This window comes from Mytilus californianus, unplaced genomic scaffold (genome assembly GCF_021869535.1).
Source record: "Mytilus californianus isolate M0D057914Y unplaced genomic scaffold, xbMytCali1.0.p SCAF_11, whole genome shotgun sequence".
In the NCBI taxonomy this organism is placed as follows: Eukaryota; Metazoa; Mollusca; class Bivalvia; order Mytilida; family Mytilidae; genus Mytilus; species Mytilus californianus.
In genome coordinates, this window is record NW_026262593.1 from 10,983,638 (window position 1) to 10,998,240 (window position 14,603).

Below are 14,603 nucleotides of genomic sequence, written 5' to 3' on the forward strand. Positions count from 1 at the left end.
TGTTCGTCAACAGATCATTATTGTTGATTTTATACATTTTTATAGTGCATGCCTTATATAATCACTGTTAAAATGTAGTGGTTGTATTCCGAGTCGTTGTCGATTTTAATCATTCTAAAGATAATTACTTGTATTTACGCTTTTCAAAAGTTACATGTATTTTACTATTAATCATAATCCTTTCGTTTTACATTATCTACCAAATATTTGCATCTGTCTTTCATGTTAAAGATTGAGCAACCAAAATAAAGATCAATTTACAGTAAGTGATAACTGCCGAAAGCGACTCTTGACAAACTTAGGAAACGAAACGTGTTTTAATAATCTATAAATCTAAAATCCCCGCTTTAGGCAAAACATATTAAATTTTCTATCATTTGGTAACAATATACTTTTATTGTTTCAGTTCGGCATGTCAATCCGACTTTGAATTTGTATTTTATCTTTGGTTTTATTTCGCTATTCATACTGTTTATATTATTTTGTGATTGTGATTTTGTAGCCCCGCCAACTAAGTTTTAAAGGGGATACGTGAATCGCCCTAATAGAGCCTATCAAATTCTCCATCTATGTAATTTGTAAGCGAACTACCCGCCCTACACGGCTTGATAGATGCCGATGGAATTTTATACAGTTACAAATGAAAATGTGCATAAAGGAATATAATGCTGGTCTAACATTGTTGAGGAGAGATACTGATAATAAAATTTACTAACTCTAATGAAGTACATGTTTATATTGTTTAAACACGTTTAACCCGGCCTCATTTTTGCGCCTGCCCCAAGTCAGGAGCCTCTGGCCTTTGTTATTCTTGTATGTTTTTTTTTTTTAATTTTAGTTCATTTATATTTTTGGGAGTTTAGAATGACGTCCATTTTCACTGAACTGGTACACAATTTTATTTATTGGCCAGCTGAGGCCCACCTCCAGGTGCAGGATTTTCTCGCTGCGTTGAAGACCCATTAGTTGCCTTCGGCGGTTATCTGCTCTTTGGTCGGGTTGTTTCTCTTTGACATGTTCCCCATTTCCATTCTCAATTTTATTGAAACGGTTTCGAGTGTTATCTTTTAGTGAGTTCAATTACACATCTAGTTTGACCTCTTATACATTGTTCAGAAACTGCTGAAAACAAATTAAACTGTATAGTTTTTTTCTGATCAAATGATTTTCTCACGTACTGTAAGTATTATGAAGACTGTGCTTGGTATATACTAGCAATAGCATTGTGATGTCTACGTGTCCTTTCTGACAGGAGTCATCTAACATTGACCATATTTCATGTATCAATGATCAACGTTGTTTTCGTGGAAAATATAAAAAAGAAGATGTGGTATGGTTGCCAATGAGACCACTATGCACCAGAGACCAAATGAAGTAAATGTTAGCAACTATAGTTCACAAAGTTGGTTTCCCTGAAACTAAAGCAATAATTATGTAAACTTTATTTGGTATATTGAATGATCGTACATGGTGTTTATGTCAGGGTTTCTCTGAACATGTATTTAACCAGTAAAATATAAGATAACGGTTTATAATGACTCAATTGATGTTTTACGTTCATCAGTTTTAGAAAACATTCTGTAGCCACTCAACATATATTTTCTGAAAATATTGTTTAGGGAAACAATGTTTAAATAAATCAACAGATAAACCGTTATTTTACTGGTTTAATACAAACAAATGGAATAAGGTGCTATTTATAAATTTGATAAAGGCTTTATCGTATCATACATATATTGTGTATTACTGAAATGAGAATTCCCCTCCGTTGATCTGTTGTGCTGGTGCACTTTTCCCTTTTTGCGCATGTACTGTAAGTTCTTGTCTAAAGCGTTAAAGTATGCATTTAAAAAAAAAACCGATTAATTACCGGAAAATTTTAGCATGTAAAGACCAACAGATTCAAATGTATTTAACATGAATTCTGTTGCACATTTCCACAGAGCTCTGTGCTAGTAGCCAAAATGGCATTTATCTTGGAGATTGAGATCTTTTCTTTCTAGTTATTCTTTGAAAACATGCTGGACTATATTTGAATGGCAATATTAGTATTGATGGTCACGAGTAAAACAGGTTTTCACCCATCATGGGATGGATGGAGGGATTGATTAGTTATCAACGTCAAGTGTAAAATATTATGCATTTCAAAACGCGAACACATTGACTTGATGTGAATATGAACCCTGTTTTGTACTAGATCCTCATGATGAGTAGTTAAAAATGTCCTAGTTAATGAAGGCTTAGACTGCTTGAAGACATATTGTAATACCTTGATACTTTATTCTGATACTGAGCCGTCCAGTCTTTTGCTATTATTTCTACATGCCGTGTGCTAAACTGAGAACTAAACATCAAATATGAATTTCGCAATGTGATGTTTGTTTACGTCAATGAGACAGCATCCAAACGACAAATAACCAAATTATATCGGATAAGTGTATATGCATTATGTCAAGCTCTAGATCGTCCCAACTCCATTAAAGTTGTTAATAAATTTAACAGAAATAACCAAAGATCTACCATTAACACCCACTTCTTCAAATTTCTAAAGGATGCATTATCTTTTGTTGGATACAAATTTTCGTTGATTTCATGGGAACAGGTGAACCACGAATTTAAATGTTCAACGAATTACAAATTTTCTATAAGCTTGTAAGCAGATTATGGAAAATCCACGAAATTAAATATCCAAGAATATGTAAGTTTTGCTCAATCCACGAAAATTGGTACCCACGAAAATTAATGAATCCACAGTAAATACTGACGAGATCCCTGACTTGAGACAAACATTCGAGATAAGCATGCTACAAAGAAACCATCGAAGTGGTTCAGCCTCCGTGATAGTATCTGTTGTACACACATGTACTATACATGCATATTAAATATAACGCAGGGCTTAAACATTGTTTTTTTAAAGATAGTGTACGGATTGCATACGATACAAATGGTTACTGCAAAGTTAATTTTATAGGCAATTAAGTTTTAATGATAGAAACTACTGTAATGTATTGTACGATTATATCTGAGAATCATGTAATACAAGGCGATTACTTTGTTGCCTAAAGTATAAAAATAAAGAGATGTGGTATGATTGCCAAGAGGACAACTATATATAGGTTGCACTTTGTAAATACAGCTGTTTCACAAACCACGCCTCTTTTGGGGAGATATATAATAAATTGTTTTGTTTACGTATTGGTTCCCAGATATGATCTCTATGTTTTATGTTATATAGAGACATAACTTGTGAATGTTACCAGTATAAATAAAAAAAATATAGCGGCAGCCTTGAATTCTGAGGGAGACCAAAAGTGAAGGTAGGGATAGTACAGAATTTAAGTACAATTTTAAACTCTTAGAAGTTCGGGGCATATAAATGTTGAAAATATGCCGCACAGCCCTATATTTTGTCCTTGAAAAAAAATAGTAGTGCATATGAGCTTTCCATTCTAGGATATATACTTTTTTCGAAACTTCATAATAAAAGTGGTACAGTTTTAGCTGTAAAAGGAGTTCCTATGGGAAATTGCATTGTCTATATCTACAGAAATGGAACCTATATCCACCAAAGTTCTAATGATGAGGATGTAATTGAATATAGGTCACCGTAAGGCCTTCAAAAATGAGCAAAATCCATATCGTATAGTCAGCCATAAAAGACCCCGACATGACAAAATGTTAAACAATTCAAACGAGAAAATAAACGGCCTAATTAATGACAAAACTTAATCTTATACAGTGGTGTAATAGCACAACAGAAGAACATAACACAGTCAAACGACGAAGATAAGACAATAGATACCACGATGGAAATCGAACGAAATAAATAAATTAGGATGGTAAAAAGAAGAAGAACGAAGAGTTCAACAATATACATGTTACAATTAAAAAATCAAAATTGAACATCTCTATCATCACTATGGAACGGGATGATTAAAGAGGATCCAGACAGGTAAGCAGATCTGTTCCACTAGTTACACCCTTCGACAAGTATCCATATGGAATGCATATCAAATATATATAATACCCCCAAGATGGCGATATTCGACTCCATCTCCAAGCCACACACAGATTTAAGTTTGTCTTATTTAAGTATTTAATTATTAGATGGGTAAATTAACTTTCGTTACGGAAAAATTTCCTGAAATTATTGTTAACCATATAGTGAAAAAACCTTGTTTTGTCCTATCCCGACCTTTTGTCAATAATCTACGTTAAATTTTATTTGATATCACCAAAAAATATCGAGATAACATATAGCAACATATATATAAGGGATACACACCACTGATAGACAGTATTTGTCGCAGAGCTGCCAAAAGTTAATATTTGGCCATACACTTTCTGAAATAAAAGGTAAGATATGTTATGCTTTATATAAATGATATAACCATTACAAATATTTCCTGTATACACGTAAAATATTTCCAAACCCCAAGCACACTTAACCTTATCTGCAGCCATTCTGGTTTTTATGTTAAATTTTTTGAAGATATACGGAAGTCATCTTATGTAAAGAGAATAGGACAAAGTTAACTGTTGGCACATGTTTATATTAAACATTTTCATTATAATTTTGTATGTTTACATCACTGGCTTTCCGAATGTTTGGGTTTAGGTTTGAGCGTTCCTGATGAAGGTAAGTCCAGAAAAGTTCGGACGCAAGACATTTATAAAGTTTTATTTTCATTTACATCAAAAACCCGCTGTTTTCGATGATCAAGGAATACTAACTTATCAATGTCTGACGATTCTTTAAAATTTCGTGCTAAATATTTTTATAAAATAAGCGCCTGTATCCATGAAGCTACATGAAATGTTTTAAGTGAGGACGTTATTTCTCTGCAAATTTTAAGTATGCTTTTATTTTTCCATAATTTCTTTACGACCTGTTCAATAAACGAAGAAATATTGAAACTAGAACAATAAAAGTGACACACCCAAAATTCAAACTTGATCTGTATTTTGTGGTAATAAGCATTGTGTATAAGTTTCATAGAATTTGGTAGAGGCAAACTTAAGTTAGAGAACGGAAACGAAAAAATCAGCAATTTTTCCATTTGTTAAGGGGCATAACTCTAGAACGGGTAAAGTGACGCCACCAAAATTCAAACTTGATCTGTATTTTGTGGTTATAAGCATTGTGTTTAAGTTCATAACATTTGGTTGAGGCAATCTAAAGTTAGAGAACGGAAACCAACTTTGGGACGTACAGACGGACAAGGGTAAAACTTAATGCCCCCTCCGCTACGGCGGGGGCATAAAAACTTCTGTAAATGTTATAAAAGAGAACGAAACCCAAACCAAAGCACGTAAACAGCTAGATTCCGTCTATTAAATCAGATGATGAGTCAGAAATGAGAAAAATAGTAGACTTGAAATTAAGACAAAATAGAAATACTTTTTTTTTATCTGTTTTGTCTTGTATAAGTTTTCTGTTGTGTACGAATCTGCTATTTTCAAAATGGTTATTTGCTACAAGACAATACATTATTATATTTAAAAATATTTCCTTATTTCAAATTTATTGTGAAAATCTTTAAACGAGAATAAAGTTCTCACTAATTTTGAATGCCTCCTTCCTCATTGCATTTTTTAACTAACTGGTGGTGTTTAACGACCTTGACTGGCTGGTATGCCCTCGCACGGTCGGCATTCTTTGTATTCTGTCCCACAATTTTATACCGATTATTTGTATAATGGCATGCTAATATTAGGGTGACAATTTTTAATTAAGTAGATTTTAGGTATTCCCTAACTGATCACATGACTCACTCTAACGAATCACATAATTTACTCTGCTTTTGATACACCCAACCCATTTTAAATTATTCAATTTTATGTTATATCATGAATACATGAATCTATTTGTAGTTCGAATCACCAGATACATTTCCTTCTCATCATCATTATCAATAACAACTATTTCCTACACTTACCAGTAGGATAAAAATGAAAATGAAGGTTCGTGTTTGATGTGGAAATTTTATCTCTCGTTAGCAAATACAAAAGCAAAAGTTAAAAAAGATAACTATTGTCATGACTATTGGTCTCATTGTATTATCAGCGGCGTTTTACGTTTCCGCATTTTGGCACTACGCTTCCGCATTTAAATTCCTACGTTTCCGCATTTTAATAGTACTCTTTTCCGCATTGTTTTTACATTGATTTTGTAAAAGGTTATTTACGTTTCTGCATTTTAATATATAATGTATGCCTCTTCAGTTTGCCAGGTAAACCTGTTGCCCCCTGCTCACCAACGGGGAGGTGGGAGTAGGACTTCGAGCAGGATAAGTCTTTATGATTAAAATGAAACTATCAACTTAAAATGATAAAAATCATACATGATCATATATCAATTAAAAGTCAATGTTCAGCACTAAAAGTTTATATATATAGATCATACATGGTCATATATCGATTAAAAGTCAATGTTCAGCACTAAAAGTTTATATATACAGATAAAACAGTAAACGTCAGTATACTATTATACAGTACATGTAGCACAGTTTACATATTTGTCAAAGCGGAAAACTTGTAGCCAACTTACTTTATGAAGTCTAACCTCGTAATCTCTTCTCTACCATACTAGACAAACTGTTCGGATACGTATTCAATTCGTTCGCGGTCATTTTTACGAACTGGTGCTATTGATGATAAAGACCGAATTTTGATGTAAGTTGTTTTTTAGATATTCTGCAAAACGTCCATAAAAATAAATATACTTGGGTGACATGACATTTCTTCCCTCGGTTTGTTTCTGTGTGTACGATATCCATGACATATACATCAACTGGCACTTAGACTCAAAATACACTTTCTTAATACTGTGAACTTTTCGAAGAACAATGATATGCAAATGGAAATACTGACCGAAACCAAATAAGGACATGAAATTGAGTGTCCAAAAAATAAATCCAACATATGCAAATGAATATAAAATATATAACCAAATACGGAATTCAACGCATATAGAGTGACTTTCCACATGGTGACTTTTGAAAGTACTCACAATGTTAAATCTGAATATAATCTACCTGTTGAAGGAATTATATTATCATAATAAAATACAAATTAAGAAAAAATACTATAATAAAATAAAGTCTTATATATCATTATTACCATCTTTTTACAGGTGAAATACAGGTAAAAATGCGAAAAGGTGGTATCTATTTATTTCGGAAAAGTAATGCACGAAAATGCGAAAACGTGAAACTGGATTTTTGCTAAAAATGCGGAAACGTTATACGCCCATTATCAGAGTTACTGATTTGTACGTGTATTAATAAATATTATTTACCATAGATTAAATAATCTTGCATTTATTCCCAGTGAAAATAGAAGTAGAAGAATTCATTAAACATAATTTACTCACTCTAAACTTGAAGCCTAGCTAACTTATTGAAATAATAAGTCCATTTTATTTCAAATAAAAAGTAAGACAAAAGTGGAAGTTAACTAATATGTTGTTTAAGATTGGGAAAGAAATGAAAGAGCCTGAATCGCTCACCTGGTAAAAATATGTCATGTTAATATTTAGTTTAACTGTGTACTGCAATCAGTTACTAGTATGTTTGCTTATTTGTTTATCTTACTTAGTGATATTTTTGTCGATCTTGTATTGATAATGCTATAAATTCAAAGTAGTAAATTATTTCATCAGTTTAATACACAGTGGCTATCTTAATTATATAATTCATAATATCTGGTATGGTTTTTTTCTTTTTCTTTTTTGAACAGGCAACAGATGCAAAAAGTTTTATGAGTTAAAGGTTCACCAATAAACATACTACGATGTCTAAAGACGGTCCAAAACCTGGAGAGGTACATGTTATGATGAGAGAGATGTTTCTTTTTAAATTGCGTTTTCATATAATTGTTCTATAAACAATGTAGTAAGATCATATCATTAGTTATTGACTTTATTGGTAATAAAATTGATTTTATTGTCATGCAATAGTTTAGATATTATCAAGCAATATTATATTATATTGCAATCCAGATGTCAACACTGAGGTCCTGAATCTATCTACATAATACTTCTTAACTTCAATATGTTGAAGATTACAAGAAGGCACACACTCAAGGAATCATTGGCGGATCCAGGGGGGTCAGGGTGTTGGACCCTCCTTTTTGACGATCAATTCTTTTGAAAGGGGACATACGGTTGGACCTTCCTTTTATCCTGGGTTGGAACACCCCCTTTTAAAAATGGCTGGATCCACCCCTGCCTGCATTGTGTCGATTCTTATATTTTAATTCATGATTTGCATTGTTTGATGTCTGCCATACATGTTTTCGTTAATTCTTTTTTCCATGAAAAGCGATGCTTGGTTTAAAGTTATAATAGTTTCACAATTTATCATCCAAGGGCCTTTTTATAGAGCATAATGCGGTGTGGGTTTGCTCCCAGGGCCTTTTTATAGAGCATAATGCGGTATGGGTTTGCTCCCAGGACCATTTATAGAGCATAATGCGGTGTGGGTTTGCTCCCAGGGCCTTTTTATAGAGCATAATGCGGTATGGGTTTGCTCCCAGGACCTTTTATAGAGCATAATGCGGTATGGGTTTGCTCCCAGGACCTTTTATAGAGCATAATGCGGTGTGGGTTTGCTCCCAGGGCCTTTTTATAGAGCATAATGCGGTATGGGTTTGCTCCCAGGACCTTTTATAGAGCATAATGCGGTATGGGTTTGCTCCCAGGACCTTTTATAGAGGGTTTGCTAAATGTTGAAGTCGGTATGCTGACTTGTAGTTGTTTACATCCTTGCCTTTAGTCTTTGATTGAAATAAGTTGTCCCCTTATTTTGCATGAACAAGAATAAAACAGAATGTGGACAACACTTCAATTAAGCAGGAACCAAAACCACAAAAAAAAACGAAGTCCATCAGCAGACAATCATATGGTTAAACACAATATTATAATTTGTGTAGTTGTCTATAGTGCAGTCATTAACTTAAGCAGTGGCTGAGAGACAGTCATATGCTTTCATTGACTTTTGCAGTGATCAAGTGGTCCACGCGTATATACAGTAATGACACATGTTGACTAGAACAGATGTCAGATTGCCCATAACCAGTGATGAACAGTATTTTGTTTTAGTAATGTTCATGGCAAGTGCAGTCATTACATTCAGCTGCGGTCGGGTGATCAACGACCAGTATTGTGCAATCATTGAGTTCACTAGCGGTCTATTGATCCATTATCAGCACTGTCAGGTAGGATTGGTCCATGCAATCCTTGACAACAGAATTGCAATGTGTAGTCACCGACTTTAGCAATGGCTTGCTAGTCCACAATCAGCAATGTACAGAAACTAACTGAAGAAGTAGCCCACCACATGCAATTCGTAGTCATTAAACTAAGCAGTGGTATACTAGTTCACCACCAGTAACTTGCAGTTATTAACCTAAGCAGTGATCAACAAACAGTAATGTGCAGTCAATGACTTAAGAAGTGATCCACCAGCAGTTATTTGCAATTTTAAACTTGAACAGTGGTCCATCACCAATTATCTGCAGTAATTGACTAAAGCAATGGCACACTAGGTCACCATCAGCAATGTGTAGTTATTTATTTAAGCAATGGTAAACCACCAGTAGTGCTGTTGCTTTGACTCTAACAGTGGTCCATCACTAATAATATGCAGCCATTGACTTTAACAGTGGTCCAACATCAGAAACATGCAGTCATTGAATTCAGCAGTGGCATACTAGTTCACTGTCAGGAATATGCAGCTATCTATTAAAGAAGTCGTCTATCGGCAAAAATGCGCAGTCGTTTACTTAAGCAGTGGTCCACTAATAGTAATCGTAGATCATTGACTTTAATCAGCAGTGGTATGCTAGTTCACTATCAGCAATGTTCAGTTATTACCTGAAGCAGTGTTCCACCACCAATATGTGCAGTCATTGATTTTGACAGTGGTCTACCACCGCTCACTTGCAGTCATTGACTTTAGCAGTGGCATGCTATTTCACCATCGACAATTTGCAATAATAACAAACATAACCATGAAAGAAAGACATAAAGATATAAAGTCACATGACCAAGACTATCAATTGACTGTTCGTTTTAGTTATTGCTCTGTAGGGACGATGTTTATTGAAAAACCTTTTTTTTATAAATATTATTGTTTAAAAAATGGTAACAGAAACATAAAAATTGATACGCAGTCGAATTGAGATATACAAATCTTTTCAGTGGTAAACAAAAGAGGGAGAAGATACAAATGCGTCAATTAAAAGTCATAAGTCGAGGAAAACAATAGGCCAAAAAAGAAAAGTAGCGTAGTCCTCAAGAACGAGTAAGCAGTTTCTCCTCCAATAGAGATACAGGTCGTGTTGCACATGGCAAGTCAAAAATCGATGGTTACTCGCTTCAAGGGATGGCACAATAGAGGAAATGAGGACGGGATTGCGGCTTCAGCAAGTCGAAAACTTTTGTTGTCATCTTCGACACAGATATTAAATAACGACAAAGATTCATGATTGCGTTCGAAAGAATGGCATCATCTCTGCCATTACGAAACCTTGGTTCAACATCATTGTAAGCAGAATTCATGATAGGAATTTCAAGCTACGGCATATCATATCAACTGGTGTAATTAAATTCAAAATGCAGCGTTGCTCGAATGTTGCTTCAGAGAAATGGCCAGTTCACAATGGGAAATTTCAAAAAATCTTTCTGACGTTCTCAATCGACCCTTATTGTCAAGATTTAGATGCCAGTCAATAGTAAAGCAGACTTACCTGTATCTAATGTATTCTTTATTTCAATTTCGATTGGTTATATATGATCAACATAGTCATTTAATTCTGAATTATTCAATAGACACGGCTGTCAATCGGTAGATCGAGAGAAATGATCGTGAAAGAATACCTAACGGTGGTCAAGCATTGCGATCGGATCGTGAATGTAATTAATTGAAATTCTACTTCAAAATCTGTGAAAAATCTGTTGTATTTTCAAAACGCGGAACAAATCCGAAAAAAAATTTATGTCTGTCAAAATGAGTCAACTTTCTCAATAATACTGTGCAATAAGATAAATAAAATATGCAGTACTTTATGAGAAAACACAAAAGGCGCAACACAAGTCTATGGGATTCATTAAAAAAAAGAACACGTTTTGTACCTATAATGACTATATTCCAAAATATAATGATATATTTGAAACTCAATCTTTTGTGTGACAGATAATACAGTAAAATAAAAAGTTTTTTTTCCCTTGAAACCGTTCATTTTGTTTTTAAAAACACTGAATTTTGTTGATTTTTCATTAAAATTGATCGTGAAAGATCGGACAACGCATTATCTCGATCGTGAAAGACAATGCGTGACCAGACAGATGCAGGTTGTTTGTGCTTTTTTACCTGTAACATTAAAGGACATTTGCGCTTTTAACATTGTTACACCTGAACAAAATTGACAAGACATTTGCGCTTTTTACCTATAATAGTTGTATACATGTACCTGTAATCTTTAGAAAATTTACAAAAGTCATGAAAAGATGTTCACATATTCTTTGAAAGTTAATCCGAACAAACGAGAATTTCAGAAAAAAATTTCGGGTAAACCAGACATATTATAAAGAACATACTATACTTTTCTGGGGTCGCATAAGATTTTTCGCGTATTTGGGGATTAATTTCTGTTGACGTTTGCGCACAGCCTTTCCTTACATTTGCGAATATTTCAGAGTAAATAGCATTCTATTTCATTATTTCACCGAATGGCAATTTAATGAATAATTTAATTCAGTTTAAAAAATTGCACCAACACACACACATGGAGTTTCGTTTGTCAGAAACAAATCGGGTGTGGGGGGGGGGGGGGATTTGTGCACGATGGATTTACTTTCCGTATAGACAGAACACTTAAGTCAGGAGATATTTCACAGAGATGCATCGTAAATAATTGCAAAGGTATTTCACCGGATTCATATTTTCCTCCAAGTCTTTGGGCATCCAGCAGAATCCAAGCATACTACGTATCTTTTTGAGCATGTTACGACGTGTGGAATTAGTACTTTTTATCTTTAGATTTACTATTTTTCTGCATTTTTATCTGTATATTGTCCCAGGACTAAGTGCGTGTGCGTAATAAAACGGACTTATCCTGCTCGAAAATAATAGCTAAATAAATAGATAAGTATAATCTACCTTATTTACCTGCGTTTATCTCTAAAAGAATGCGCGTAAATGTAATCAAAAGCTGTACGCAAACGTAATGATTTTTGCGTGCAAATGTAATGGTAATAAGCGCAAAGTGTAATGCACCGGTTTCTCGGTAAACGATAGAGAAAACGCAACTTTTATGGATGGAACAATTAAATTTTGACCGCAATTCTTCAATTAGCTTCCTTATTAGTAGATTAAAATTGGAAACTATATTCCCTGATGAGGTTATTCTGTTGCATGGATAGTCCGAGGAACTGTACCATCATAGTTTATCTAAGATTGTTTCAATTTGTGAAGACCGAAATTTTATTTTTAAACCACCTGCTTTACCTGTTGAATTTTAGAAAGAATCATGGTTGTTATAAGGAGTTTGCTCCCATCAACTGTCTTGGAGTGTTGTCGTTTTCATCTGACACAAGCATGATGGGAAAAGGTTGATGCTTTTAGCTGTATATAAATGTATGAATGTTTTTTTTTTATATTAAATGATTTTTTATGTAATGTTGAGAAAGCGCAAATGTCCTATTGAAAAAGTGCAAATGTCCATTAAAAAGTGCAAATGTCCTATCAAAAAGCGCAAACGTCCCGCGCCAGACCAGACTTAATAATAAGAAAACAATATTTATTTTACCAATTGATATACCTGCAACTAGTTGAAGCGTGTAATTATTTTAATAAGAATGGACATTAATACTTTCATTCTTTTTTTACTTGTTTTTAATTCAACATTTTTCCTTCAAAGTTATTAAAATAACTAAAACGTGTCTAGATAAGTAGATCTCCAAGATAAAAGGACCTTCAGGAGCGTAAATTTTTGAAAAAGTAAAAATATATGTATCTGTAATGCTAAATGCTTAACGCATCCGCCCTGGAAGTATATGCATGTGTACGGGTAATTATTTTTTGTTTTTTTGTGTAAGGGATGTTACTTTCAGTTATAATGAGTATCGTTCATGCGTACATCGTATGACAATATTGGCTGATTTATTGTTTATTTCATGGCTGCGCTGACATAAACTAAAAAGGTACCAAGATAACGTTATTTATACTCGATTGTTTTATCAGTCTGTTCACAATAGCTATACGTCATTGTACCAACTTAGTGGGGAAATTACCAATCAACGTACATGTACCTCGTCATCGATTGTGCATGATGCCCAGCTTGAACTGTAATTCAGCCGATTAGGTTCTATTCTCAATCTTAAATTTGTATAAGAAAACTTATGAAGGACGGAAAATAGGACTGATATTGCTATAAGGCACCTAGTCGATTTGGTATTATAAGATAATCAGATCCAAAGGCATTGAACGATTATAGCCCTATTCACCAACAAACGAGAACTGGAATGAGTCATGCAAATCCGATATTTGCTGTACCAATTAAAATATAAATTACCATATTTTGCAACATTTCTGATTATGCTAACACAAAATCACTGTAAGAACCAATTGAATCATTAAAATTCAAAGAAAAGTTGTTTAGTCATTCGAATTATGAAACAAATCTTGTTTGTTTACATATTTAATGTGATTGAAATGTCGAGAAGCAATCTGCCTTTTGTAGTTTTGTAAGAACGGTTTACTTTTAAACCTAGATTTTTCTCAGATACTGATCCTCATGTTGAACCATTTTGACAGACACTTTTATTTTTTTGTAAATTTGTTCGTATTATTCATTATGTTAGATTAGTAATTGACCTTGCATATGTCTTCTCGATAAGATTGAATTTACGATCCTATACCAGAGCTTTCATTATCCAAACGTAATACTTGACCACCGTTAGGCATTCTTTCACGATCTTTTTTCTCGATATGCCGAATGACACCCGTGAATAGAGGACGTTATTGTATAGCAGAGTATGAATTTAAAGGACAATGCCTGCATCGTATCGTTCGTTTTGAAAAGCTTTTCTCAATGTATGAAAAACAAGTATGACAAAAATACTGAATTTCAAGGCAAATTCAAACAGGGGAAGTCCATAAAAACTAAAAATATCAATCGATATCAATCGTTATCAATCAACTGAACCAGTGAAAAACAACTGCCATATTCATGCATAAAACACCAAATCGATATGAAGTGGAAGGTAGTTGGTTCACATAAACATGCCGACTACAATAAACTCTGAATTCCAGTTTTGATTGCTGGTAAAATAGATGTTTGTAATTGAGAGAAAAATATGGTGAAGCATTTGGCGGACGATAAAGATTTTTAAAACAGTTCTTTGTCTGATTTGTTCATTAAAAAGGTGACCCAGGCACTGAAAAAAGAACATTTTAATAACTTTGATTTCACTTGAATACATTAGAAAATCTGAACATTAAAATTATAAACGTTTTTTTTCTTACTAAACTTAACTGCAAATTTAGTGTTTTAAGAAAAAAAATTAAAAAGTAGACGAATTCACTTTAATATTATAT

At 33.6% G+C, this 14,603-nt stretch overlaps 1 long non-coding RNA gene across 1 annotated transcript in view; it reads left to right on the forward strand.

Moving 5' to 3' along the window:
• The window catches only part of LOC127719538 (uncharacterized), a 30,239-nt gene extending 22,287 nt beyond the window's left edge, over positions 1-7,952 (forward strand). The window contains exons 4-5 of the long non-coding RNA XR_007990351.1: positions 3,740-3,952; positions 7,741-7,952. This is a non-coding gene — a long non-coding RNA (uncharacterized LOC127719538). The remainder of the gene's footprint in view (positions 1-3,739; positions 3,953-7,740) is intronic.
• The last annotated feature ends 6,651 nt before the right edge of the window (positions 7,953-14,603 follow it).